The following is a 25635-nucleotide window of genomic DNA, read 5'->3' as shown; positions in this document are numbered from 1 at the left end:
GGATATTAAAGTGCTAATACAATTACCTTCCCTGGTCTATCTTTTTTAGTTTTTGTTATGTATAAAAAACAACGAAAAACATGCATGGTTTGTAAGGAAATGACAAATTTCAGAAAATTCAGCATCTGAATACACTCTAAACATAGCTTCTAGATAAAGACACAGAAAATTGCCGGATACTCAGAGGCCCCCTGTTGCCATTCCAGTGACTCCCCTTAAGGTTTAATATTGTTCTGGTATCTAACAAAAAGATAACTTTACCTGTATTTTGTATTTTATATAAATGTTATGGCACAGTAAAATCACTTTTGGATTGGGCTTTTTTATTTTATGTTGTTTGTGAATATGCCTATATGGTTGCCTGTTGTTGTGATCATGCATTGCCACTGTTGCATAGGATTCCATAATGTAAATATTTAACTATTAATTAATTTATTCCAATGTGTATTACAATATGAGTGATTTTCAGTTTGTGTCTATTGAGAACAACACTGGTATATAAATTCTAGAACTTGAGCTTTGGTGGTGTGTGTATAAATTATTGTTCAGTATACACGTAGTAGTAAAATTTTCGAGTCATAGCTTTCTTGTGTTTATCTTTTTAGATATTTCTAAATATTTTCAAAACATTTGTATGATTTTTCATCTTCAGCAGCAGTGAATGAGATTCAAGGATTATACACATTCTTGTCAAACTTGATAATACCTGTCATTTTCATTTGAACTTTCTGGTTGGTGAGTGATAATTCCAGGTATCACGCTTTTGCATTTAATTGACTACTAAGAAGCCAAGCATCTTTTGATATGTTTACTTAACATTCTGTACTCTCTTTTTTGAAATATCTTTTGGTATATTTCCCCCATTTTGCTATTCCATTATCTTCTTATTGAAGACTTCCTTTTTTTTCTTAACATCTGAAGACTTCTTATTTAGGAGTTTTTAATACATGCTTGAGATGAGTTCTTCTCTCTTTCTGTCTCTCCTTCTCTTTCTTTAGATGAGTGTCAGTTTTTAATGTTAATAACATCTAATTTGTTATTTTCCTCTTTATTTATTTAGTCTTACTTCTATTTATTTATGTAGTCTTCTTACCTGTAGCAGAACACATTATTTATTCTAAACCACAAATATGTTTTCATTTCTTCAATAAATGTAATTATTAACCTTTAAATTTAAGTTAACTTTCTAAACTAAATATGTTGTATCATAGTGAGTATTAATTTTTCTATGACAGCTGAAAGGTTACATTTATTCAGAAAATGTTGTATCAGCTTTCTTTTCATTTGCTCCTACTTCTCATTGATTCACAGTGGTAAACATCACTTCATCCATGGATCTGACTTTTCTCTGATTTCTCATGGTCATTCTCACTAATTCGTCTTGCCTCCTGAAATCTTTAGCAATCCCCTTATTCCACAGAAGCAAAAACCTTCCTTGGGCCTTTTTCCTCAGAAGATTGATTATTGCCACATTTTAAATGGGAGATTGCAATAAGTTAGGAGAAAATGCCACAAGGGTCTCTCATTTTTTTTTCACATCCTGTATCAGCCTCTGCTTGCACTCTCTGTTCAAAGATATTTGTGCAACACATTGATGGAAGATGCCACTTGTTTCTCTCCTTGGGGAAAAGACAGATTAATTACCTAACAAATAAAATAAAGAGAGTGTCTTGCTCTTTTCAAATGTTGGACAGGATTGCTTGCATCCTAATTTAAATGTTTCAGGTGACTGAAGCTTAAGATTCCTAAGCTTTAATCCATACTTGCACCATGCACAGCACCCAACAGGAGAGCTTTACATAACCCCATGAGACACTTGTGTGCAAGTGGAACAGATAAAAATATAAAACTATTGCTGTCTTTTTGTGTCATAAAAATGATTTTTTGTCTCATTTAAAATATTTTTTTCTAAAATCCAAAAACGTGTCAGGTTAAAATATTGTTATTTCAAATATGGTAACATCGAAGACCCTTCAAATTTCTTTCCAGTTTTGTTGATGATGGGATGCCGTCAGAGATATGACTTCATTAATAAACACAATAGGTAAGATTCCTTCATAGGCCTGACTGGGGAATATGAAAATAAACCCCAGAAAAATCTGGACATTTTCTAGTTCTCAAATATTGGTTAAGATGGTAGAAAGGGCCCTTCATTGTCCTATATGTTAATGCAGATCAATTGTGAGAGGTGGGGATAAAACAAGCAGCTTAAATATCCTTTATGTTTGTTGTACTACTAGTAGAAAGAGGAAGGGTCAACATGTCACCATGGTTGATATAGCAAATAAGCTGCTTGAAACTACACAGAAATGTACCTGCTTGTATTTTCTGTGCAGTTACCCTCTCTTTTGGTGTGCCCTGATACCTCCCTCAACTTATGTACCAACTCCAGCAGCATTAAGCAGAAATCCAAAGAAACCTATTCTTTGGAATTACGAGGAAGGGAAGAGTCAAACATTTTATAACATGCTGTATACAAGGATACACGTCACCATCCTTATCTATGTCGTGCCATGCATGGAGGGTCAGTAGGTTCAGGGGATTCTGGAAGCACCAAGTTCTGTGGGGTTAATCACAGTTCCATTCATGGGCAGTAAAAGAGAAGGGCCTTATCTTGGTCACTTTCTCAATGCTAGTAGCTACAAAAAGAAGAGGATAGCAGACATCTTAGGGAGAAGAACCAACATTAAATGAAATGTCCTAATTACTCTAGGCAACCTCTCATGGTGGCCTCCCATAGCTCCTCAAATCCCTACATACTTGCACAAGGGATAGTGTAATATTACTGGAGTGTCTGACTGCAGATTAACATTATTTTTGTTGAAAAAAATAAAAATAGGTTCAAGTGAAAGGGTTTGAAAAGGGTTCACAGTGTGAAGGAAACTATTGTAACAATGTGGACAGAACCCTTTGGATGGATTTATCATGGTTTTTTTTTTTTTTTTGCTGCTTCAGAATCTGTAGTAGCGATTGGTGTGTTCCATGATACATCCCCGCTTCTTATAAGTTTTAGATGGAATACCCCATTAGGAAGAAGTGCACGTAAGGAAGATTAGTGAGTCAAACTCCTCTGCCCTCTGTCAGCAGTGGGTGCAAAGGGATTTAGACCAAGTGCTTTCATCCTTTGATTTGCAAAGTTTTCACTATATGAATGATGTTTTGTTTGTTTGCAGGTCAGGAGCCTTGGTCTCAATATCCCTGTTTAAAAAGTGTTATCACGTGTCTGCCAGAAAGAATTGCTGATGATACTGGGAAAAATTGAGAGTTATCCTTAACAATTAAGGGTTTTGTAGCAACATGGATGGACCTAGAGATTGTTATACTGAGTGAAGCAAGTCAGACACAGAAAGACAGATATCATATGATATTGCTTATATGAGGAATCTATAAAAGAAAAAAAAAGGTACAAATGAATTTATTTACACAACAGAAATAGAATCATGGATATAGAAAACAAACTTATGGTTACCAGGGAATAAGTGGGGAAGGGATAAATTGGGAGATTGGGACTGACTTATACGCACTCCTATATATAAAATAGATAAAGACCTGCTTTATAGCACAGGGAACTCTACTCAGTGGTCTGTACTGGCGTATACGGAAAAAGAATCTTATAAAAAAAAACAAGGGTTTTGGGATTATATAATAAATATAAATGTGCAAACCTTTAACATGAAAGGAAAAATCAGTTAACTCTGTGGTCCCTGTTATGGTGTAAATATTTTGTACCTCTAATTTTAAAATTTTGAAACCCAGCTCCCATCTTGATGGTATTAGGAGGTGGGGCTTTTGGGAGGTGATTAAGTTATGAGGCCAGAGACCTCAAACATGGGATTAGTGACCTAATAAATGTAGCACACAGAAGATCTTATGCCCATTCCATGATTTCATTGCCGAGCGAGAAGACCCACATTATGAACCAGAAATTGGTCCCTCACCAGACACTAAGTCAGCTGGCAACTTGTTCTTTTTTTATAAAAAATAATTAGATAATTAATTAATTAATTTTTTGGCTGTGTTGGGTCTTTGGTGCGGTGTGCGGGCTTCTCATTGAGTGGCTTCTCTTGTTGCGGAGCACCGGCTCTAGGCGTGTGGGTTTCAGTGGTTGTGGCTCACAGGCTCAGTAGTTGTGGCCTGTGGACTCTAGAGCACAGGCTCAGTATTTGTGGTGCACGGGCTTAGTTGTTCCATGGTAAGTGGGATCTTCCTGGACCAGGGCTCGAACCCTTGTCCCCTTTATTGGTAGGCAGATTCTTAACCACTGCACCTCCAGGGAAGCCCCTGGTTACTTGTTCTTGAACTTTTCAGCCTCAGCAATTATGAGAAAACAAAAATATTCTGTTGTTTATAAAATACCAAGTCTCTCGTATTTTGTTTTAGCAGTCAAAGAGCTGGCTGAGGAGAAATATCTGTGAGCTTGAAGACATATCAGGAGAAACCTTTAAATCTCAAAAGAAAAGAGAAAATGGGCAGGAAAGGAATCAACAGAACAGAGTAATCAATAATTGTGGAACAATGAAAAATGCTGTGACCTATACATAATGGGTATAGCAGGAGGAGAATAAAGATAATAAAGAACAGAAAATATTTTTTAAAAATGACTGAGAATCTCCCCAAATGAATGTCTGACACTAAATCCACAACATCCAAACTTAGAAGAACATATGAATAGTAAAGAAAACTGACCAATATCTCTCAGGAACATCAATGCAAAAATCCTCAACAAAATATTACCAAATCGAATCCAACAATATTTTGAGAGAATTTTATATCATGAATGAGAGGAAATAATCCCAGGTATGAAAGGCTGGTTCCACATTCTAGAATCAAATAATTATATCCATCATATCAACACCTTAAAGACAATCATTAGCATATCAATAGATTCAGAAGACCTTTGAAAAAATCTAACACCCATTCTTCATAAAAACTCTCAGTTAAAGAAATAGACTGGAGCTTTCTCAAGTTGATAACAAAGATTTACAGGAAACTTTTATCTTACATCATGATTAATGGTCAAAACCATGAAGCTTTTCCACTAAGTCCAGGTAAAAGCAAGGATGTCCCCTTTCATGACTCCTTTTCCATATTTTACTCCAAGTCGTTGCTAATGCAATAAGGCACGAAAATAAATAAAACAAATACAGATTGGGTAGAAAAAAATGAAAGCAACCTAAATAAAATGTGGACCAATATACTTTATGGACACCTCACCAAAGAAAATAGACACTATGCATATAAGTATACAGAAGAATAATCCAGATTACATGCTGCCATGAAAAAGCAAATTAAAAATACAATTCCATACCACTATGTAACACTTAGAATGGCTAAAATGTGAACAATGGCAAGAACAAATTCTGTAGGAGATGTGGAACAATAGGAAATGTCATTTGTCATTGGTGGAAATGAAAAATAATACAGCTACTTTGGTAGTCTGATTGACACTTGCTAGAATATTGAGCATTCCCTTACTGTACAATCCGTCAAGTGTTCTCATGGATATTTACTGAAAGTAGTTTAAAACATACTTCCAGAGGAAAACCTGCATATGGATATTTATGGCACCTAATTCAATATTGCCAAAATGTGAATGAAACTAAGGTGTCCTCCAATAGGTGAATGAAATGATATAGTATTAATATATTCTGGGAATGGGATAATATTGAGCACTAAAAAAGTAAGCTATCAAGCCATATAAAGAGATGGGAATTCTTTTTTTTTTCTTTTGAAATATAGGTGATTTTCTTTATTTTGAAATTTAAATGTTATTGGAGTATAGTTGATTTACAATGTTGTGCTCATTTCAGCTGCACAGCAAGAGATTCAGTTACACATATGCATATATTTATTCTTTATCAGATTCTTTTCTGATAACGGTATTCCCAGAATACTGAGTAGAGCTCCCTGTGCTATACAGTAGGTCCTTGTTGCTTATCTGTTATATATAGTAGTATTCGTATGTTTACCCCAAGCTCCTGATTTATCCCTACCCCCCACCTCTCCCCTTTGGTAACCATAAGTTTGTTTTCCAAGTCTGTGAGTCTGCCTCTGTTTTGTAAGTTAGTTCATTTGTATCAATTTTTAGCTTCCACCTAGAAGTGATAGCATCCAATATTTGTCTTACTCTGTCTGACTTACTTCACTTAGTACAATCATCTCTAGGTCCATCCATGTTACTGCAACTGGCATTATTTTCTTCTATTTTATGGCTGAGTCATATTCCATTATATATATGTATCACATATTCTTTACCTATATTCATATGTTGATGGACATTTTGGTTGCTTCCATGTCTTCGCTATTGTAAAGAGTGTTGCAGTGAACATTGGGGAAGATGTGTCTTTTCGATTTATGCTTTCCTCCAGATATGCACACAGGAGTGAACTTGCTGGATCATCTGGTAGCTCTATTTTATTTTATTTTCCTTCATTTCATTTCAATTTCAATTTTTTTGGAATAGAGTTGATTTACAATGTTGTGTTACTTTCTGCTGCACAGCACAGTGAAGCAGTTATACATATATCCAATCCTTTTTGGATTCCTTTCCCATACAGGTCATTACAGAGTATTGAGTAGAGTTCCCTGTGCTATACAGTAAGCCCTTATTTGTTATCTCTTTTATATATAGTGGTGTGTATATGTCAATCCCAACTTCCAATTTATCCCTCCCACCTCCCCTTACTCTGGTAACCTCCATTCTGTGCTCCATAGTGGCTGTTACCAATTGGCATTGCCACCGATAGCATAGAATTGGTGGTGCAGTGGTTAAGAATCTGCCTGCCAGTTCAGGGGACACAGGTTGGAGCCCTGGCCCGGGAAGATCTCACATGCCACAGAACAAGTAAGCCCGTGCACCACAACTACTCAGTCTGCGCTCTAGAGCCCACGAGCCACAACTACTGAAGCCTGTGTGCCTACAGCTTGTGCTCCACAACAAGAGAAGCCACCACAAAGAGAAGGCTTCGTACCACAATGGTGAGTAGCCCCTGCTTGCTGCAACTATAGAAAAGCCGTGCGCAGCAACGAAGACCCAACGCAGATTAAAAAAAAAATAAGTAGTAGGTTTCTCTTTTTTCCACACCCTCTGAAGCATTTCTTGTTTGTAGACATTGTGATGGTGGCTATTCTGAGTGGTTCCATGTGATACTTCTTTGTACATCTGATTTGCATTTGTCTAACATAAAGCAATGGTGAGTATCTTCATATGTGCTTTTTTTTTGAACAGTGTCAGTAAGATTTACTCCTTGAAAAAGGGTTATTGAAAGGTTGCCTTGTTTTGAAGTCTACTTCGATTACCTACCCCAAGACATTTTTTGAGGGCTGTTGTCATTTACAGCTCCCCAGGCATTGTGAATATGAAGTGCGTATAAGGTCCAGTTTTAGAATTGTTGTTGTGGGAAACAGAAGGCGGCAGGGTTTCTACTGTCCCTCTCTGGTTACTGACACAACCTTAGGTGTAGGGCAAGTCCTGTTCTTGGGTATTAAATTAGAGTGGAATGTGCCTGTCCAAACATGTAAGGGCTTCTGTCCCATTCCTTCTTCCCCCTTACCCTTCATCCCCCGAACAAGTATAAACCCATGCAAAATCACCTGTTGAGGGTGCTGTCTTGTAGAGTGGGATGACCCTTACGAAGGAGTCGGGAGGTCGGAACCCAAACACCAGGATATGTTGAGAGCAGGTGATTTTCCAAATGTCATCCAGCCCAGAGAGTCCACCATCCTTTGGGTGTCAGAGGGTTGGTTTAGTAGTGTGAGGGCACACTTAGATCTGGAGATAGTGATCCCATGCAGAGGGGACCAGGTTGCACATGTTCAAGGGGGGCGAATTAGCTGGCATATCCTCCCGAGGTCCTCAGGCGTACAACAGTCCAGCCTTGGGACCAAATTGTGTCTGTGTCCAGGGATGTGACAGTAGTACGTTCACTGTGACTAAACAAATTTAGTGATCATTTTTCTTTTCTTTAACTTAATTTTAAATTTATAATGGAGTATATAGTTGATTTATCATGTTGTGTTCATTGTTGACATACACCAACATGATTCATTTATACAGAGATAACTATATATTCTTTTTAGAATTATTTTCCCTTTGAGGTTACCAAAGGGTGTTGAGAAGAGTTCCAAGTGCTCTACAGCAGGTCCATGTTGATTACAAGTTTTCTCTCTGTAAATATGTATATACTAACTCCAACCTCATGATTTATGCCTCCAACACACCTTTCCAGTTTGGTAACCATAAGTTTGTGTTCTAAGTCTGGGACTCTGTTTCTGTGTTGTAAGATAGTACCTTTCTATCAATTTTTAGATTCCACCGATAAGTAATATCATATGATATTTTTCATTGCCTGATTTATGACACTTAATATGAATGTATGTAGGTCCTTCTGAGTGGCCCTAAATGGCCTTATTTCATTCACTTCATGGCTGAGTAATATTCCATTGTACATATCTACCATAATTTCTTTATCCATTCTTCCCTCCAAGGACTTTTAGGTAGCTTCCGAGTAGAGGCTCTTGTAAACAGGGCTGCATAAATTTTAGAGTGCCTGGGTCCTGTCAATTTACGTTTTTTCCAAGATACAGGCCCACGAGTGGAAGCGCCATATGCTCTGAAGCTCTGGTTTTTAGATTTTTAAGGAATCACCACCCACTTCTCCAGAGTGGCTGTTAGCAATTTACATTCCCACCATCAGCTTGTCAGGGTTCCCTTTTCTCCACGCCCTGTCCTGCATTTCAGGTTTTACAGTTTGTGAGGTTGGCCATTCTGACTGGTGTGTAGTGATATCTCTTTGTAGTATTAATTTACATTGCCCGCCTGTTTTGTTGGCCAAAAATGGAGTAAGGGTTTTTCCTGAATATATTAAGGAATAACGCATACGGCCTTTTTGGCAAACTGCATCATTGGCGATGTTCAGCAGCTTTGCATGTGTTTTGATGACGAGTGCAAACTACCCCTTGAAATCCCTTTCCTGCAATTCTGCCTTGCTTACAAGGCCTTTACGAATACTTGGCTCAAGAAATGACTCCATTAGAGGTGTCAATTACAACCCTGCATGTTTGTGAATTGCAGTGCCCCTGAGCACCGGTTTTCAACTTGTTTAGGGAAGCAGACACAAAGGGGCAGGATTTCTACAGACCCATTCCAGTTACTGGGGCACCTGAAGGATAGGGAAATTCTTCTTCCAGGTAGGAAACTAGAGTGGCATATGCCTGTCCAAACATCTAAGGCTTGTGTCTCATTCCATCCCGCCATTCCCCTTCTTCACCGGAAAATTCCAAGCCATGCAAAACCGGCTGTTGAGTGTGCTGCCTTCCCAAAGTGGGGAGACTCTAAGGAAAGGAGCTGGGGAACCCGAATACCAGGAGACGTGGAGATGAGGTGACTTTTCCAAACTCTTCCCGATCAGACGGAGTACCATCCTCTGGATGTGCCATGCATGTTTTAGCTGTAGGAAGGGTCCCCTGCACCTGGAGATATGGAACCCATGGAATGGGGGCCAGGCAGTATTACTCTAAAAGTGCTGCATTTGCTGTCCCATCCTCACGAAGCCTCTCAGACCAACGAGTGTAGAGCCTTAGGTCCCATCCAGCTCTGTGTCTAGATATGGTCAGTCCAGGTTGCATCACAGCCTTTGAACAAATTTTGTAAGAATTTCTCTCTCTTTCCCTGTCTTTGTTTCACGGGTTTTTAAAAGTAATTGAATTTTATAATGGGGTTTAGCTGCTTTTCACTGCTGTGTTTATGCCGCTTTACACCCAATTGACTCACTTACAGAGAGATATCAATGCATAGGTTTTAAGATTCTTACTAGTCAGATATATTCTTGGGCGGTGAATAGGGTGTGTTGAGTCCAGTTCACTGAGCAAGGCGTACTTCTTGTCTATTACATTTTGGGTATATGGAACGGTATCTGAGGTAATTTGAAACCATTGTTTTATGCATCACCCCACCTCAACTTTCCAGTTAAGCAGCCATAGTGTGTTTTCTCAACGTGTGACTCTGTTCTGTTTTGTAATTCAGTTCAAGGGTAGCGGTTTTTACATTCCCTCTATAAGTGATATCTTATGACAAGTGTCTTTTTCTGTGTGACTTATTTCACTTAGAATCGTCGTACCTAAATCCACTCATCATGCTGCTACTAGCCTTATGACGTTGATTTCATGGCTGAGTGATATTCCATTGTACATAAGGACCACAGCTTCTTTATCCATTTTTCTCTTTCCTGGGATATTTAACGTGTAACGAAGTGGAGGTTATTGTCAACAGAGCAGCCCTAAACTTTGGGGTGCATGTGTCTTGCTGATTTTTAGTTTTCCCAGTATATACGCCCATGAGTGCAAGTGCCCTATGCTCTCTAAGCTGTGTTTTGTGGATGTTTCAGGACACACCGTGCACTTCGCCAGAGTGGCTCTTCGCAATTTACATCCTGCCCATCAGCGTAGAAAGGCTCCCATTTCTCCATGGCCTTTCCTGCATTTCTGGTATTGACCCTTTATTCAGCATGGCCCTTTTGAGCGATGGGAAGCGAGACTTCTTGTAGCGCTGATTTGCCTTTCCAGGTTTCTTGGTTGACCAAAAAGGGCGTATGTGTTTTTTCCTGAATATATTCAGGAAAAAACGCATACGCCCTTTTTGGCCAAGGGCATCATTGTCGAGGTTTTGCCGCTTTCCATGTGCTTTAAAGGCGATTCGAATCTACCTCCTGAAATCTGTTTCCTGCAATTCTGCCTTGCTTTCAAATCCTCTTCGTTGCCTTCCCTCAATATATTTGTGGACGAGAGTTATCATTTATAACTCTGCAGGTTTGTGAATTGCAGTGCCCCTGAGCTCCATTTTTCAACTCGCTCTTTTGGGAGTTGGCCGAAAAACCGCAGGATGGCTTCAGGCCCAATCTGGTTCCATGGGGCAGGCTGAGCCTGTGCTTATTTCTTCTTCCTGATTGAAATTAGAGTGACCTGTGCCTGTCCGAACACCTAGAGCTACCCTCTCATGGGTTCCCCCTCTTCTCATTCATCCTCAGGACAAATTGCAACCTGTACGAAACAGGAGGTTAAAGGTGCTGATTCTCCAAGTGGGGAGATTGTTAGTAATGCGGCTGGAATGGCGAACCCGAGCACCAGGAGATGAGGAATGAGGTGCGTTTCAGAAACCTTTCCCGATCACACTGTATAGCTTCCACTGGGTTTCCCATGCATTTTTTTGCTCTAAGAAGATTCCCTTGAACCTGGAGATTTGGGACCCATAGAATGGGTACCATGCACTATTACTTTAAAGGGTAGGCGTTTGCTCACCCAACCTCACCAATCCTCTCAGCCCCAAGAGTGTCCAGCCTTATATCTAATCCAGCTGTGGGTCTAGATATCGTCGATCCAGGTTGCTTCACTGTCCCTGAACGAACTTTTTACGAATTTCTCTCTGTTTCACTGTCTTTGTTGGGGGTTTTTCTGTAATCTATTTTTACAATGAGGTTTAGCTGATTTTCACTGCTGTGTTTATGCCGCTTTACACCCACTTGATTCATTTACAGAGAGATATCAATACATAGGTTTTAAGATTCTTACTAGTCAGATATACTCTTGTGCGGTGAATACGGGGCGTTGAGTCCAGTTCACTGAGCAAGGGGTAGGTGTTGTCTGTTACATATTTGGTTTATGGATCGGTATGTGTGCTAATTTCCAACCCTTGTTTTATGTCTCACCGCACCTCACCTTTCCAGTTAAGCAGCCATCCAGTGTTTTCTAAATGTGTGACTCTGTTCTGTTTTGTAATCAGGTCATGGGTAGCGATTTTTACTTTCCCTCTATAAGTGATAACCTATGATAAGTGTCTTTTTCTGTGTGACTTATTTCACTTAGAAACATCGTACCTAAATCCACTCATCATGCTGCTAGTAGCCGTATGACACTGATTTCATGGCTGAGTGATATGCCATTGTACATAAGTACCACACTTCTTTATCCATTTTTCTCTATCCTGGCATATTTAAGGTGTACTGAAGTGGAGGTTCTTGTAAACAGAGCAGGCCTAAACTTTGGGGTGCCTGTGTCTTGTTGATTTTTCGTTTTCCCATTTTATACGCCCACGAGTGGAAGGGCCCTATGCTCTCTAGCTGTGTTTTTTAGATGTTTTAGGAAACACCATGCACTTCTCCAGAGTGGCCGTTGGCAATTTACATCCCGCCCATCAGCCTAACAAGGCTCCCTTTTCTACCTGGCCTGTCCTGCACTTCTGGTTTTTACACTTTTTTGAATGGCTTTTGGACGGATGGGAAGCGAGACTTATTTGTAGTGCTGATTTGCCTTTCCGGCTTGCTTGGTTGGCCAAAAAGGGCCTAGGCATTTTTTCCTGAATATATTCAGGAAAAAACGCATCGGCCCTTTTTGGCCAAGAGCATCATTGTCGACGTTTTGCCGCTTTTCATGTGCTCTAAAGGCGATTCGTATCTACCTCCTGAAGTCTGGGGGCTTGTCCCCGCACATTCTTCTCTAATATACAACCTCGGAACACTACCTCCAGGAAGACTCTGTTGCCCTAGTAACAAGGGTTGAGAACGTAATAATGCTGCCGCCTTGTAGCTGTTTCTCACAACAGCAGCTTTAAACCCAGTGCTAATGGTTGCTTAATAGTCACAAGGACTGCAGGGCTGTAAATGACACCTTCCCTCAAAAAATGCCCTGGGGTAGGGAATAGGCAAGAAAATTCAACACATGACAAATTTTTCAAGAAGTCAATATGAAGAGAGGAGTTGTACTCACTCTTTAAAAAAAAAAGAGGAAAAGAAAAAAAGGACATGCCTAAAGCTCAGTAAAAGGAATTATTAGCCACATGCAAATCCAACCTCCAAAAAGGTTTCAGCTCACACCAGTCAAATGACCATCAGCAAAACGTCTACAACCTATAAATGCTGAAGGGGTTTTAGAGAACTTTGTACCTTCTAGCAGCTGGTGGGATGTAAAGTGGTAACAGCATTAACGAAAACTGAATGGAGCTGCTTTAAAAGGTAAAAATTGAGCTACCAGATGATGTAGCAGGGCACCTTTTGGGCCTATAATCTAAGACCACCAGAATCGGAAAGACAGAGGCAGGCAAATGTGCACTGCAGCAATATTGAAATAGCCAAGACATGGAAGCAAAAAAAAAGGCCCATAAACAGATGAATTGACAAAGAAGAAGTGGTATATGTACAGAATGGAATAGTAGCCTCGGGAAAAAAATGAAGAGTGCCATTTTCAGGACTACAAATGAGCTTAGAAATAATCATATTAGGTAAAGTAAGTCAAAAGGGAATGACAAATATACTATGATATCATTTATACAAGTTATCCTAAGATTGCGACCAATGAACATACCTCCACAGAAAAAGACACTCACAGACTTATAAAACAAACTAATGGTTAACCAAAATGAAAGGTGGAAGGATGGAAAAATTAGGATTATGGGGCTAACCTAAATAGGCTAATGTATGTTAAATGTATATAAACACTTAACATATAAACTATATAAATTTCCTGCAATTCTGCCTTGCTTTCAAATCCTCTTCGTTGCCTTCCCTCAATATATTTGTGGACGAGAGTCATCATTTATAAGTTTGAAGGTTTGTGAATTGCAGTGCCGCTGAGCTCCATTTTTCAACTCGCTTTCTTGGGAGCTGGCCGCAAAAGCGCAGTATTGCTTCAGGCCCTATTCTGGTTCCGGGCGGCAGGCTGAGCCTGTGGTTAATTCTTCTTCCTGATGGGAAAATAGAGTGTCCTTTGCCTGTCCCAACACCTAGAGCTAGTCTCTCATGGGTTCCCCCTCTTCCCGTTCATCCTCAGGACAAATTGCAACCTTTACGGAACAGGAGGTTAAAGGTGCTGATTCTCCATGGAGGGAGATTGCTAGTAAAGCGGCTGGAATGGCGAACCCGAGCACAAGGAGATTAGAAATGAGGTGCGTTTTGGAAACCTTTCCTGATCACACGGTGTACCATCTTCTGGGTTTCTCATGCATGTTTTCGATGTAGGAAGATGCCCTTGAACCTGGAGATTTGGGACCCATGGGATGGGTACCACGCAGTATTACTTTAAAGGGTCCGCGTTTGCTCACCCAACCTCACCAAACCTCTCAGCCCCAAGAGTGTCCACCCTTATGCCTCAATCAGCTGTGGGTCTAGATATGGTCAATCCAGGTGGCATCACAGCCCCTGAACGAATTTTGTAAGAATTTCTCTCTCTTTCACTGTCTTTGTTTCACGGGTTTTTAAAAGTAATTGATTTTTATAATGGGGTTTACCTGCTTTTCACTGCTGTGTTTTTGCCGCTTTACACCCACTTGACTCACTTACAGAGAGATATCAATGCATAGGTTTTAAGATTCTTACTAGTCAGATATATTCTTGGGCGGTGAATAGGGGGTGTTGAGTCCAATTCACTGAGCAAGGAGTAGGTCTTGTCTATTACCTATTGGGTTTATGGAACGGTATCTGAGCTAATTTGAAACCCTTGTTTTATGCATCACCCCACCTCACCTTTCCCGTTAAGCAGCCATAGTGTGTTTTCTAAACGTGTGATTCTGTTGTGTTTTGTAATTCAGTTCAAGGGTAGCGGTTTTTACATTCCCTCTATAAGTGATATATTTTTTTTTCGATTTAACAACTTTATTGAGATATAATTGGCATACAATAAACTTGTGGATACTTTAAATATATTATTTGATAAATGTTGACATATGTATACCCCTCAGTGGCATTTCTTAATCTGAGTGACTGCAGCAAAAGTAAACAGATTGACCAAAATTGCCCCATGGTATGAGCTAATCCATCGCTTCCTTTATCAGGGCAAAACCACCCTTTTGCTATGCCTTTGGTAGTAAAAATCAAGACCTACGCAAGTGAGCAGTTCTGAGTAGTTTTGGTTTAGAGCTGGGGTAGAAAGCCAGGGCTAGGGAAGACAGAATGGAATAGGGAGGTACCTGCTCGTTGTGTAGCCAAGAGCTGTCAGCTTTCCAGCCCAGGATTCGAGGCAGAGAAGTTTCCATCTGGAGATGGAGGCCCACCTTAGCTACTGAGTGCACCCTGGAACCTCCCGAGACCTGCAGGCAGGGTGGGCTGGGAGATGACCTAGTGGATAGCTCACTCAGGGGCCTCCTAATCCTGAGATATCTCCAGGGTGTTATCAGAGACCTCTGGAGGTTAAAAACAAGCCTTTCCACTTATTTACATGCAGTGCCCTTTTAGCCAAATCCTAAACCTTGCCGGACAGTGTGTGCTTATTAGGAGGAGGAGGGCCCAGGTGGATCAGGTCAGGGCCACACACACTGAGCGTGCGGGCTTTGGCCTGTGGTGGATCCTTCTCTCCACTCTCCTCTGTAAGATGGACATCACAAAAGCACCACCTCATGGGGATTTGTGAGGATTAAGTGAGGCAGTACTTCTAAATTACTGAGCGCTGAGCCCAAGGCCTGTCCAGTGTCCCCTCCGTGGGTTATCAGCTCAGGTTCCCTCCTGGCAAGGAGAGGGACTGCGCTTGGCCTTGACTCCATGGGCACGTCTACTATGCGTGAGGGGGCTACGTCCCTTCTATAAGTGATATCTTATGACATGTGTCTTATTCTGTGTGACTAATTTCACTTAGAATCCTTGTACCTAAATCCACTCATCATGCTGCTACTAGCCTTATGACGTTGATTTCATGGCTGAGTGATATTCCATTGTACATAAGGACCACAACTTCTTTATCCATTTTTCTCTTTCCTGGGATATTTAAGGTGTAACGAAGTGGAGGTTCTTGTCAACACAGCAGCCCTAAACTTTGGGGTGCCTGTGTCTTGCTGATTTTTAGTTTTCCCAATTTATACGCCCATGAGTGGATGTGCCCTATGCTCTCTAAGCTGAGTTTTTTACATGTTTCAGGACACACCGTGCACTTCTCCAGAGTGGCTGTTGGCAATTTACATCCCGCCCATCAGCGTAGCCAGGCTCCCGTTTCTCCATGGCCTGTCCTGCATTTCTGGTTTTGACACTTTATTCAGCATGGCCCTTTTGACCGATGGGAAGCGAGACTTCTTTGTAGCGCTGATTTGCCTTTCCAGGTTGCTTGGTTGGCCAAAAAGGGCGTATGCGTTTTTCCCTGAATATATTCAGGAAAAAACGCATACGCCCTTTTTGGCCAAGGGCATCATTGTCGAGGTTTTGCCGCTTTTTCTGTGCTTTAAAGGCGATTCGAATCTCCCTCCTGAAATCTGTTTCCTGCAATTCTGCCTTGCTTTCCAATCCTCTTCGTTGCCTTCCCTCAATATATTTGTGGACGAGAGTCATCATTTATAAGTCTGCAGGTTTGTGAATTGCAGTGCCCCGAGCTCCATTTTTCAACTCGCTTTCTTGGGAGCTGGCCGCAAAAGCGCAGGATTGCTTCAGGCACTATTCTCGTCCCAGGCGGCAGGCTGAGCCTGTGGTTAATTCTTCTTCCTGATGGGAAAATAGAGTGACCTGTGCCTGTCCCAACACCTAGAGCTAGTCTCTCATTGGTTCCCCCTCTTCCCGTTCATCCTCAGGACAAATTGCAACCTGTACGGAACAGGAGGTTAAAGGTGCTGATTCTCCAAGGAGGGAGATTGCTAGTAAAGCGGCTGGAATGGCGAACCCGAGCACAAGGAGATGAGAAATGAGGTGCGTTTTAGAAACCTTTCCCGATCACACGGTGTACCATCTTCTGGGTTTCTCATGCATGTTTTCGATGTAGGAAGATGCCCTTGAACCTGGAGATTTCGGACCCATGGGATGGGTACCACGCAGTATTACTTTAAAGGGTCTGCGTTTGCTCACCCAACCTCACCAAACCTCTCAGCGCCAAGAGTGTCCACCCTTATGTCTCAATCAGCTGTGGGTCTAGATATTGTCCATCCAGGTGGCATCACAGCCCCTGAACGAATTTTGTAAGAATTTCTCTCTCTTTCACTGTCTTTGTTTCACGGGTTTTTAAAAGTAATTGATTTTTATAATGGCGTTTACCTGCTTTTAACTGCTGTGTTTCTGCCGCTTTTCACCCACTTGACTCACTTACAGAGTCATCAATACATAGGTTTTAAGATTCTTACTAGTCAGATATATTCTGGGGCGGTGAATAGGGGGTGTTGAGTCCAATTCATTGAGCAAGGAGTAGGTCTTGTCTATTACATATTGGGTTTATGGAACGGTATCTGAGCTCATTTGAATCCCTTGTTTTAGCATCACCCCACCTCACCTTTCCCGTTAAGCAGCCATAGTGTGTTTTCTAAACGTGTGACTCTGTTGTGTTTTGTAATTCAGTTCAAGGGTAGCGGTTTTTACATTCCCTCTATAAGTGATATCTTATGACAAGTGTCTTATTCTGTGTGACTTATTTCACTTAGAATCGTCGTACCTAAATCCACTCATCATGCTGCTACGAGCCTTATGACGTTGATTTCATGGTTGAGTGATATTCCATTGTACATAAGGACCACAACTTCTTTATCCATTTTTCTCTTTCCTGGGATATTTAAGGTGTAACGAAGTGGAGGTTCTTGTCAACAGAGCAGCCCTAAACTTTGGGGTGCCTGTGTCTTGCTGATTTTTAGTTTTCCCAATTTATACGCCCATGAGTGGAAGTGCCCTATGCTCCCTAAGCTGAGTTTCTTAGATGTTTCAGGACACACCGTGCAGTTCTCCAGAGTGGCTGTTGACAATTTACATCCCGCCCATCAGCGTAGCCAGGCTCCCGTTTCTCCATGGCCTGTCCTGCATTTCTGGTTTTGACACTTTATTCAGCATGGCCCTTTTGACCGATGGGAAGCGAGACTTCTTTGTAGTGCTGATTTGCCTTTCTAGGTTGCTTGGTTGGCCAAAAAGGGCGTATGCGTTTTTTCCTGAATATATTCAGGAAAAAACGCATACGCCCTTTTTGGCCAAGGGCATCATTGTCGAGGTTTTGCCGCTTTTCCTGTGCTTTAAAGGCGATTCGAATCTCCCTCCTGAAATCTGTTTCCTGCAATTCTGCCTTCCTTTCAAATCCTCTTCGTTGCCTTCCCTCAATATATTCGTGGACGATAGTCATCATTTATAAGTCTGCAGGTTTGTGAATTGCAGGGCCCCTGAGCTCCATTTTTCAACTCGCTTTCTTGGGAGCTGGCCGCAAAAGCGCAGGATTGCTTCAGGCCCTATTCTGGTCCCGGGCGGCAGGCTGAGCCTGTGGTTAATTCTTCTTCCTGATGGGAAAATAGAGTGACCTGTGCCTGTCCCAACACCTAGAGCTAGTCTCTCATTGGTTCCCCTTCTTCCCGTTCATCCTCAGGACAAATTCCAACCTGTACGGAACAGGAGGTTAAAGGTGCTGATTCTCCAAGGACGGAGATTGCTAGTAAAGCGGATGGAATGGCGAACCCAAGAACAAGGAGATGAGAAATGAGGTGCGTTTTGGAAACCTTTCCCGATCACACGGTGTACCATCTTCTGGGTTTCTCATGCATGTTTTCGATGTAGGAAGATGCCCTAGAACCTGGAGATTTGGGACCCATGGGATGGGTACCACGCAGTATTACTTTAAAGGGTCTGCGTTTGCTCACCCAACCTCACCAAGCCTCTCAACCCCAAGAGTGTCTACCCTTATGTCTCAATCAGCTGTGGGTCTAAATATGGTCAATCCAGGTGGCATCACAGCCCCTGAGCGAATTTTGTAAGAATTTCTCTCTCTTTCACTGTCTTTTTTCACGGGTTTTTAAAAGTAATTGATTTTTATAATGGGGTTTACCTGCTTTTCACTGCTGTGTTTTTGCTGCTTTACACCCTCTTGACTCACTTACAGAGAGATATCAATGCATAGGTTTTAAGATTCTTACTAGTCAGATATATTCTTGGGCAGTGAATAGGAGGTGCTGAGTCCAATTCCTTGAGCAAGGAGTAGGTCTTGTCTATTACATATTGGGTTTATGGAACGGTATCTGAGATAATTTGAAACCCTTGTTTTATGCATCACCCCACCTCACCTTTCCCGTTAAGCAGACATAGTGTGTTTTCTAAACGTGTGACTCTATTCTGTTTTGTAATTCAGTTCAAGGGTAGCGGTTTTTACATTCCCTCTATAAGTGATATCTTATGATAAGTGTCTTTTTCTGTGTGACTTATTTCACTTAGAATCGTCGTACCTAAATCCACTCATCATGCTGCTACTAGCCTTATGACGTTGATTTCATGGCTGAGTGATATTCCATTGTACATAAGGACCACAACTTCTTTATCCATTTTTCTCTTTCCTGGGATATTTAAGGTGTAACAAAGTGGAGGTTCTTGTCAACAGAGCAGCCCTAAACTTTGGGGTGCCTGTGTCTTGCTGATTTTTAGTTTTCCCAATTTATACGCCCATGAGTGGAAGTGCCCTATGCTCCCTAAGCTGAGTTTCTTAAATTTTTCAGGACACACCGTGCAGTTCTCCAGAGTGGCTGTTGGCAATTTACATCCCGCCCATCAGCGTAGCCAGGCTCCCGTTTCTCCATGGCCTGTCCTGCATTTCTGGTTTTGACACTTTATTCAGCATGGCCCTTTTGACCGATGGGAAGCGAGACTTCTTTGTAGCGCTGATTTGCCTTTCCAGGTTGCTTGGTTGGCCAAAAAGGGCGTATGCGTTTTTTCCTGAATATATTCAGGAAAAAACGCATACGCCCTTTTTCGCCAAGGGCATCATTGTCGAGGTTTTGCCGCTTTTCCTGTGCTTTAAAGATGATTCGAATCTCCCTCCTGAAATCTGTTTCCTGCAATTCTGCCTTGCTTTCAAATCCTCTTCGTTGCCTTCCCTCAATATATTTGTGGACGAGAGTCATCATTTATAATTCTGTAGGTTTGTGAATTGCAGTGCCCCTGAGCTCCATTTTTCAACTCGCTTTCTTGGGAGCTGCCGCAAAAGCGCAGGATTGCTTCAGGCCCTATTCTGGTCCCGGGCGGCAGGCTGAGCCTGTGGTTAATTCTTCTTCCTAATGGGAAAATAGACCTGTGCCTGTCCCAACACCTAGAGCTAGTCTCTCATTGGTTCCCCCACTTCCGGTTCATCTCAGGAAAAATTGCAACCTGTACGGAACAGGAGGTTAAGGTGCTGATTCTCCAAGGACGGAGATTGCTAGTAAAGCGGATGGAATGGCGAACCCAAGAACAAGGAGATGAGAAATGAGGTGCGTTTTGGAAACCTTTCCCGATCACACGGTGTACCATCTTCTGGGTTTCTCATGCATGTTTTCGATGTAGGAAGATGCCCTTGAACCTGGAGATTTGGGACCCATGGGATGGGTACCACGCAGTATTACTTTAAAGGGTCTGCGTTTGCTCACCCAACCTCACCAAACCTCTCAGCCCCAAGAGTGTCCACCCTTATGTCTCAATCAGCTGTGGGTCTAGATATGGTCAATCCAGGTGGCATCACAGCCCCTGAACGAATTTTGTAAGAATTTCGCTCTCTTTCACTGTCTTTTTTCACGGGTTTTTAAAAGTAATTGATTTTTATAATGGGGTTTACCTGCTTTTCACTGCTGTGATTTTGCCGCTTTACACCCACTTGACTCACTTATAGAGAGATATCAATGCATAGGTTTTAAGATTCTTACTAGACAGATATATTCTTGGGCGGTGAATAGGGGGTGTTGAGTCCAATTCATTGAGCAAGGAGTAGGTCTTGTCTATTACATATTGGGTTTATGGAACGGTATCTGAGCTAATTTAAAACCCTTGTTTTATGCATCACCCCACCTCACCTTTCCCGTTAAGCAGCCATAGTGTGTTTTCTAAACGTGTTACCCTGCTCTGATTTGTAATTCAGTTCAAGGGTAGCGGTTTTTATATTCCCTCTATAAGTGATATCTTATGATAAGTATCTTTTTCTGCGTGACTTATTTCACTTAGAATCGTCCTACCTAAATCCACTCATCTTGCTGCTACTAGCCTTATGACGTTGATTTCATGGCTGAGTGATATTCCATTGTACATAAGGACCACAACTTCTTTATCCATTTTTCTCTTTCCTGGGATATTTAAGGTGTAACGAAGTGGAGGTTCTTGTCAACAGAGCAGCCCTAAACTTTGGGGTGCCTGTGTCTTGCTGATTTTTAGTTTTCCCAATTTATACGCCCATGAGTGGAAGTGCCCTATGCTCCCTAAGCTGATTTTTTTCGATGTTTCAGGACACACCGTGCACTTCTCCAGAGTGGCTGTTGGCAATTTACATCCCGCCCATCAGCGTAGCCAGGCTCCCGTTTCTCCATGGCCTGTTTTGCATTTCTGGTTTTGACACTTTCTTCAGCATGGCCCTTTTGACCGATGGGAAGCGAGACTTCTTTGTAGCGCTGATTTGCCTTTCCAGGTTGCTTGGTTGGCCAAAAAGGGCGTATGTGTTTTTTCCTGAATATATTCAGGAAAAAACGCATACGCCCTTTTTGGCCAAGGGCATCATTGTCGAGGTTTTGCCGCTTTTCCTGTGCTTTAAAGGCGATTCGAATCTCCCTCCTGAAATCTGTTTCCTGCAATTCTGCCTTGCTTTCCAATCCTCTTCGTTGCCTTCCCTGAATATATTTGTGGACGAGAGTCATCATTTATAAGTCTGCAGGTTTGTGAATTGCAGTGCCCCTGAGCTCCATTTTTCAATTCGCTTTCTTGGGAGCTGGCCGCAAAAGCGCAGGATTGCTTCAGGCCCTATTCTGGTCCCGGGCGGCAGGCTGAGCCTGTGGTTAATTCTTCTTCCTGATGGGAAAATAGAGTGACCTGTGCCTGTCCCAACACCTAGAGCTAGTCTCTCATTGGTTCCCCCTCTTCCCGTTCATCCTCAGGACAAATTGCAACCTGTACGGAACAGGAGGTTAAAGGTGCTGATTCTCCAAGGAGGGAGATTGCTAGTAAAGTGGCTGGAATGGCAAACCCGAGCACAAGGAGATGAGAAATGAGGTGCGTTTTGAAAACCTTTCCGGATCACACGGTGTACCATCTTCTGGGTTTCTCATGCATGCTTTCGATGTAGGAAGATGCCCTTGAACCTGGAGATTTGGGACCCATGGGATGGGTACCACGCAGTATTACTTTAAAGGGTCTGCGTTTGCTCACCCAACCTCACCAAACCTCTCAGCCCCAAGAGTGTCCACCCTTATGTCTCAATCAACTGTGGGTCTAGATATGGTCAATCCAGGTGGCATCACAGCCCCTGAACGAATTTTGTAAGAATTTCTCTCTCTTTCACTGTCTTTGTTTCACGGGTTTTTAAAAGTAATTGATTTTTATAATGGGGTTTACCTGCTTTTCACTGCTGTGTTTTTGCCGCTTTACACCCACTGGACTCACTTACAGAGAGATAACAATGCATAGGTTTTAAGATTCTTACTAGTCAGATATATTCTTGGGCGGTGAATAGGGGGTGTTGAGTCCAATTCACTGAGCAAGAAGTAGGTCTTGTCTATTACCTATTGGGTTTATGGAACGGTATCTGAGCTAATTTGAAACCCTTGTTTTATGCATCACCCCACCTCACCTTTCCCGTTAAGCAGCCATAGTGTGTTTTCTAAACGTGTTACCCTGCTCTGATTTGTAATTCAGTTCAAGGGTAGCGGTTTTTATATTCCCTCTATAAGTGATATCTTATGATAAGTATCTTTTTCTGTGTGACTTATTTCACTTAGAATCGTCCTACCTAAATCCACTCATCTTGCTGCTACTAGCCTTATGACGTTGATTTCATGGCTGAGTGATATTCCATTGTACATAAGGACCACAACTTCTTTATCCATTTTTCTCTTTCCTGGGATATTTAAGGTGTAACGAAGTGGAGGTTCTTGTCAACAGAGCAGCCCTAAACTTTGGGGTGCCTGTGTCTTGCTGATTTTTAGTTTTCCCAATTTATACGCCCATGAGTGGAAGTGCCCTATGCTCCCTAAGCTGATTTTTTTCGATGTTTCAGGACACACCGTGCACTTCTCCAGAGTGGCTGTTGGCAATTTACATCCCGCCCATCAGCGTAGCCAGGCTCCCGTTTCTCCATGGCCTGTTTTGCATTTCTGGTTTTGACACTTTATTCAGCATGGCCCTTTTGACCGATGGGAAGCGAGACTTCTTTGTAGCGCTGATTTGCCTTTCCAGGTTGCTTGGTTGGCCAAAAAGGGCGTATGCGTTTTTTCCTGAATATATTCAGGAAAAAACGCATACGCCCTTTTTGGCCAAGGGCATCATTGTCGAGGTTTTGCCGCTTTTCCTGTGCTTTAAAGGCGATTCGAATCTCCCTCCTGAAATCTGTTTCCTGCAATTCCGCCTTGCTTTCCAATCCTCTTCGTTGCCTTCCCTCAATATATTTGTGGACGAGAGTCATCATTTATAAGTCTGCAGGTTTGTGAATTGCAGTGCCCCTGAGCTCCATTTTTCAACTCGCTTTCTTGGGAGCTGGCCGCAAAAGCGCAGGATTGCTTCAGGCCCTATTCTGGTCCCGGGCGGCAGGCTGAGCCTGTGGTTAATTCTTCTTCCTGATGGGTAAATAGAGTGACCTGTGCCTGTCCCAACACCTAGAGCTAGTCTCTCATTGGTTCCCCCTCTTCCCGTTCATCCTCAGGACAAATTGCAACCTGTACGGAACAGGAGGTTAAAGGTGCTGATTCTCCAAGGAGGGAGATTGCTAGTAAAGTGGCTGGAATGGCAAACCCGAGCACAAGGAGATGAGAAATGAGGTGCGTTTTGAAAACCTTTCTGGATCACACGGTGTACCATCTTCTGGGTTTCTCATGCATGCTTTCGATGTAGGAAGATGCCCTTGAACCTGGAGATTTGGGACCCATGGGATGGGTACCATGCAGTATTACTTTAAAGGGTCTGCGTTTGCTCACCCAACCTCACCAAACCTCTCAGCCCCAAGAGTTTCCACCCTTATGTCTCAATCAGCTGTGGGTCTAGATATGGTCAATCCAGGTGGCATCACAGCTCCTGAACGAATTTTGTAAGAATTTCTCTCTCTTTAACTGTCTTTGTTTCACGGGTCTTTAAAAGTAATTGATTTTTATAATGGGGTTTACCTGCTTTTCACTGCTGTGTTTTTGCCGCTTTACACCCACTTGACTCACTTACAGAGAGATATCAATGCATAGGTTTTAAGATTCTTACTAGTCAGATATATTCTTGGGCGGTGAATAGGGGGTGTTGAGTCCAATTCACTGAGCAAGGAGTAGGTCTTGTCTATTACCTATTGGGTTTATGGAACGGTATCTGAGCTAATTTGAAACCCTTGTTTTATGCATCACCCCACCTCACCTTTCCCGTTAAGCAGCCATAGTGTGTTTTCTAAACGTGTTACCCTGCTCTGATTTGTAATTCAGTTCAAGGGTAGCGGTTTTTATATTCCCTCTATAAGTGATATCTTATGATAAGTATCTTTTTCTGCGTGACTTATTTCACTTAGAATCGTCCTACCTAAATCCACTCATCTTGCTGCTACTAGCCTTATGACGTTGATTTCATGGCTGAGTGATATTCCATTGTACATAAGGACCACAACTTCTTTATCCATTTTTCTCTTTCCTGGGATATTTAAGGTGTAACGAAGTGGAGGTTCTTGTCAACAGAGCAGCCCTAATCTTTGGGGTGCCTGTGTCTTGCTGATTTTTAGTTTTCCCAATTTATACGCCCATGAGTGGAAGTGCCCTATGCTCCCTAAGCTGATTTTTTTCGATGTTTCAGGACACACCGTGCACTTCTCCAGAGTGGCTGTTGGCAATTTACATCCCGCCCTTCAGCGTAGCCAGGCTCCCGTTTCTCCATGGCCTGTTTTGCATTTCTGGTTTTGACACTTTATTCAGCATGGCCCTTTTGACCGATGGGAAGCGAGACTTCTTTGTAGCGCTGATTTGCCTTTCCAGGTTGCTTGGTTGGCCAAAAAGGGCTTATGCGTTTTTTCCTGAATATATTCAGGAAAAAACGCATACGCCCTTTTTGGCCAAGGGCATCATTGTCGAGGTTTTGCTGCTTTCCCTGTGCTTTAAAGGCGATTCGAATCTCCCTCCTGAAATCTGTTTCCTGCAATTCTGCCTTGCTTTCCAATCCTCTTCGTTGCCTTCCCTCAATATATTTGTGGACGAGAGTCATCATTTATAAGTCTGCAGGTTTGTGAATTGCAGTGCCCCTGAGCTCCATTTTTCAACTCGCTTTCTTGGGAGCTGGCCGCAAAAGCGCAGGATTGCTTCAGGCCCTATTCTGGTCCCGGGCGGCAGGCTGAGCCTGTGGTTAATTCTTCTTCCTGATGGGAAAATAGAGTGACCTGTGCCTGTCCCAACACCTAGAGCTAGTCTCTCATTGGTTCCCCCTCTTCCCGTTCATCCTCAGGACAAATTGCAACCTGTACGGAACAGGAGGTTAAAGGTGCTGATTCTCCAAGGAGGGAGATTGCTAGTAAAGCGGCTGGAATGGCAAACCCGAGCACAAGGAGATGAGAAATGAGGTGCGTTTTGAAAACCTTTCCGGATCACACGGTGTACCATCTTCTGGGTTTCTCATGCATGCTTTCGATGTAGGAAGATGCCCTTGAACCTGGAGATTTGGGACCCATGGGATGGGTACCACGCAGTATTACTTTAAAGGGTCTGCGTTTGCTCACCCAACCTCACCAAACCTCTCAGCCCCAAGAGTGTCCACCCTT

This window comes from Balaenoptera physalus (genome assembly GCF_965194825.1).
Source record: "Balaenoptera physalus genome assembly, chromosome: 14".
In the NCBI taxonomy this organism is placed as follows: Eukaryota; Metazoa; Chordata; class Mammalia; order Artiodactyla; family Balaenopteridae; genus Balaenoptera; species Balaenoptera physalus.
This window is presented reverse-complemented; position numbering follows the sequence as displayed.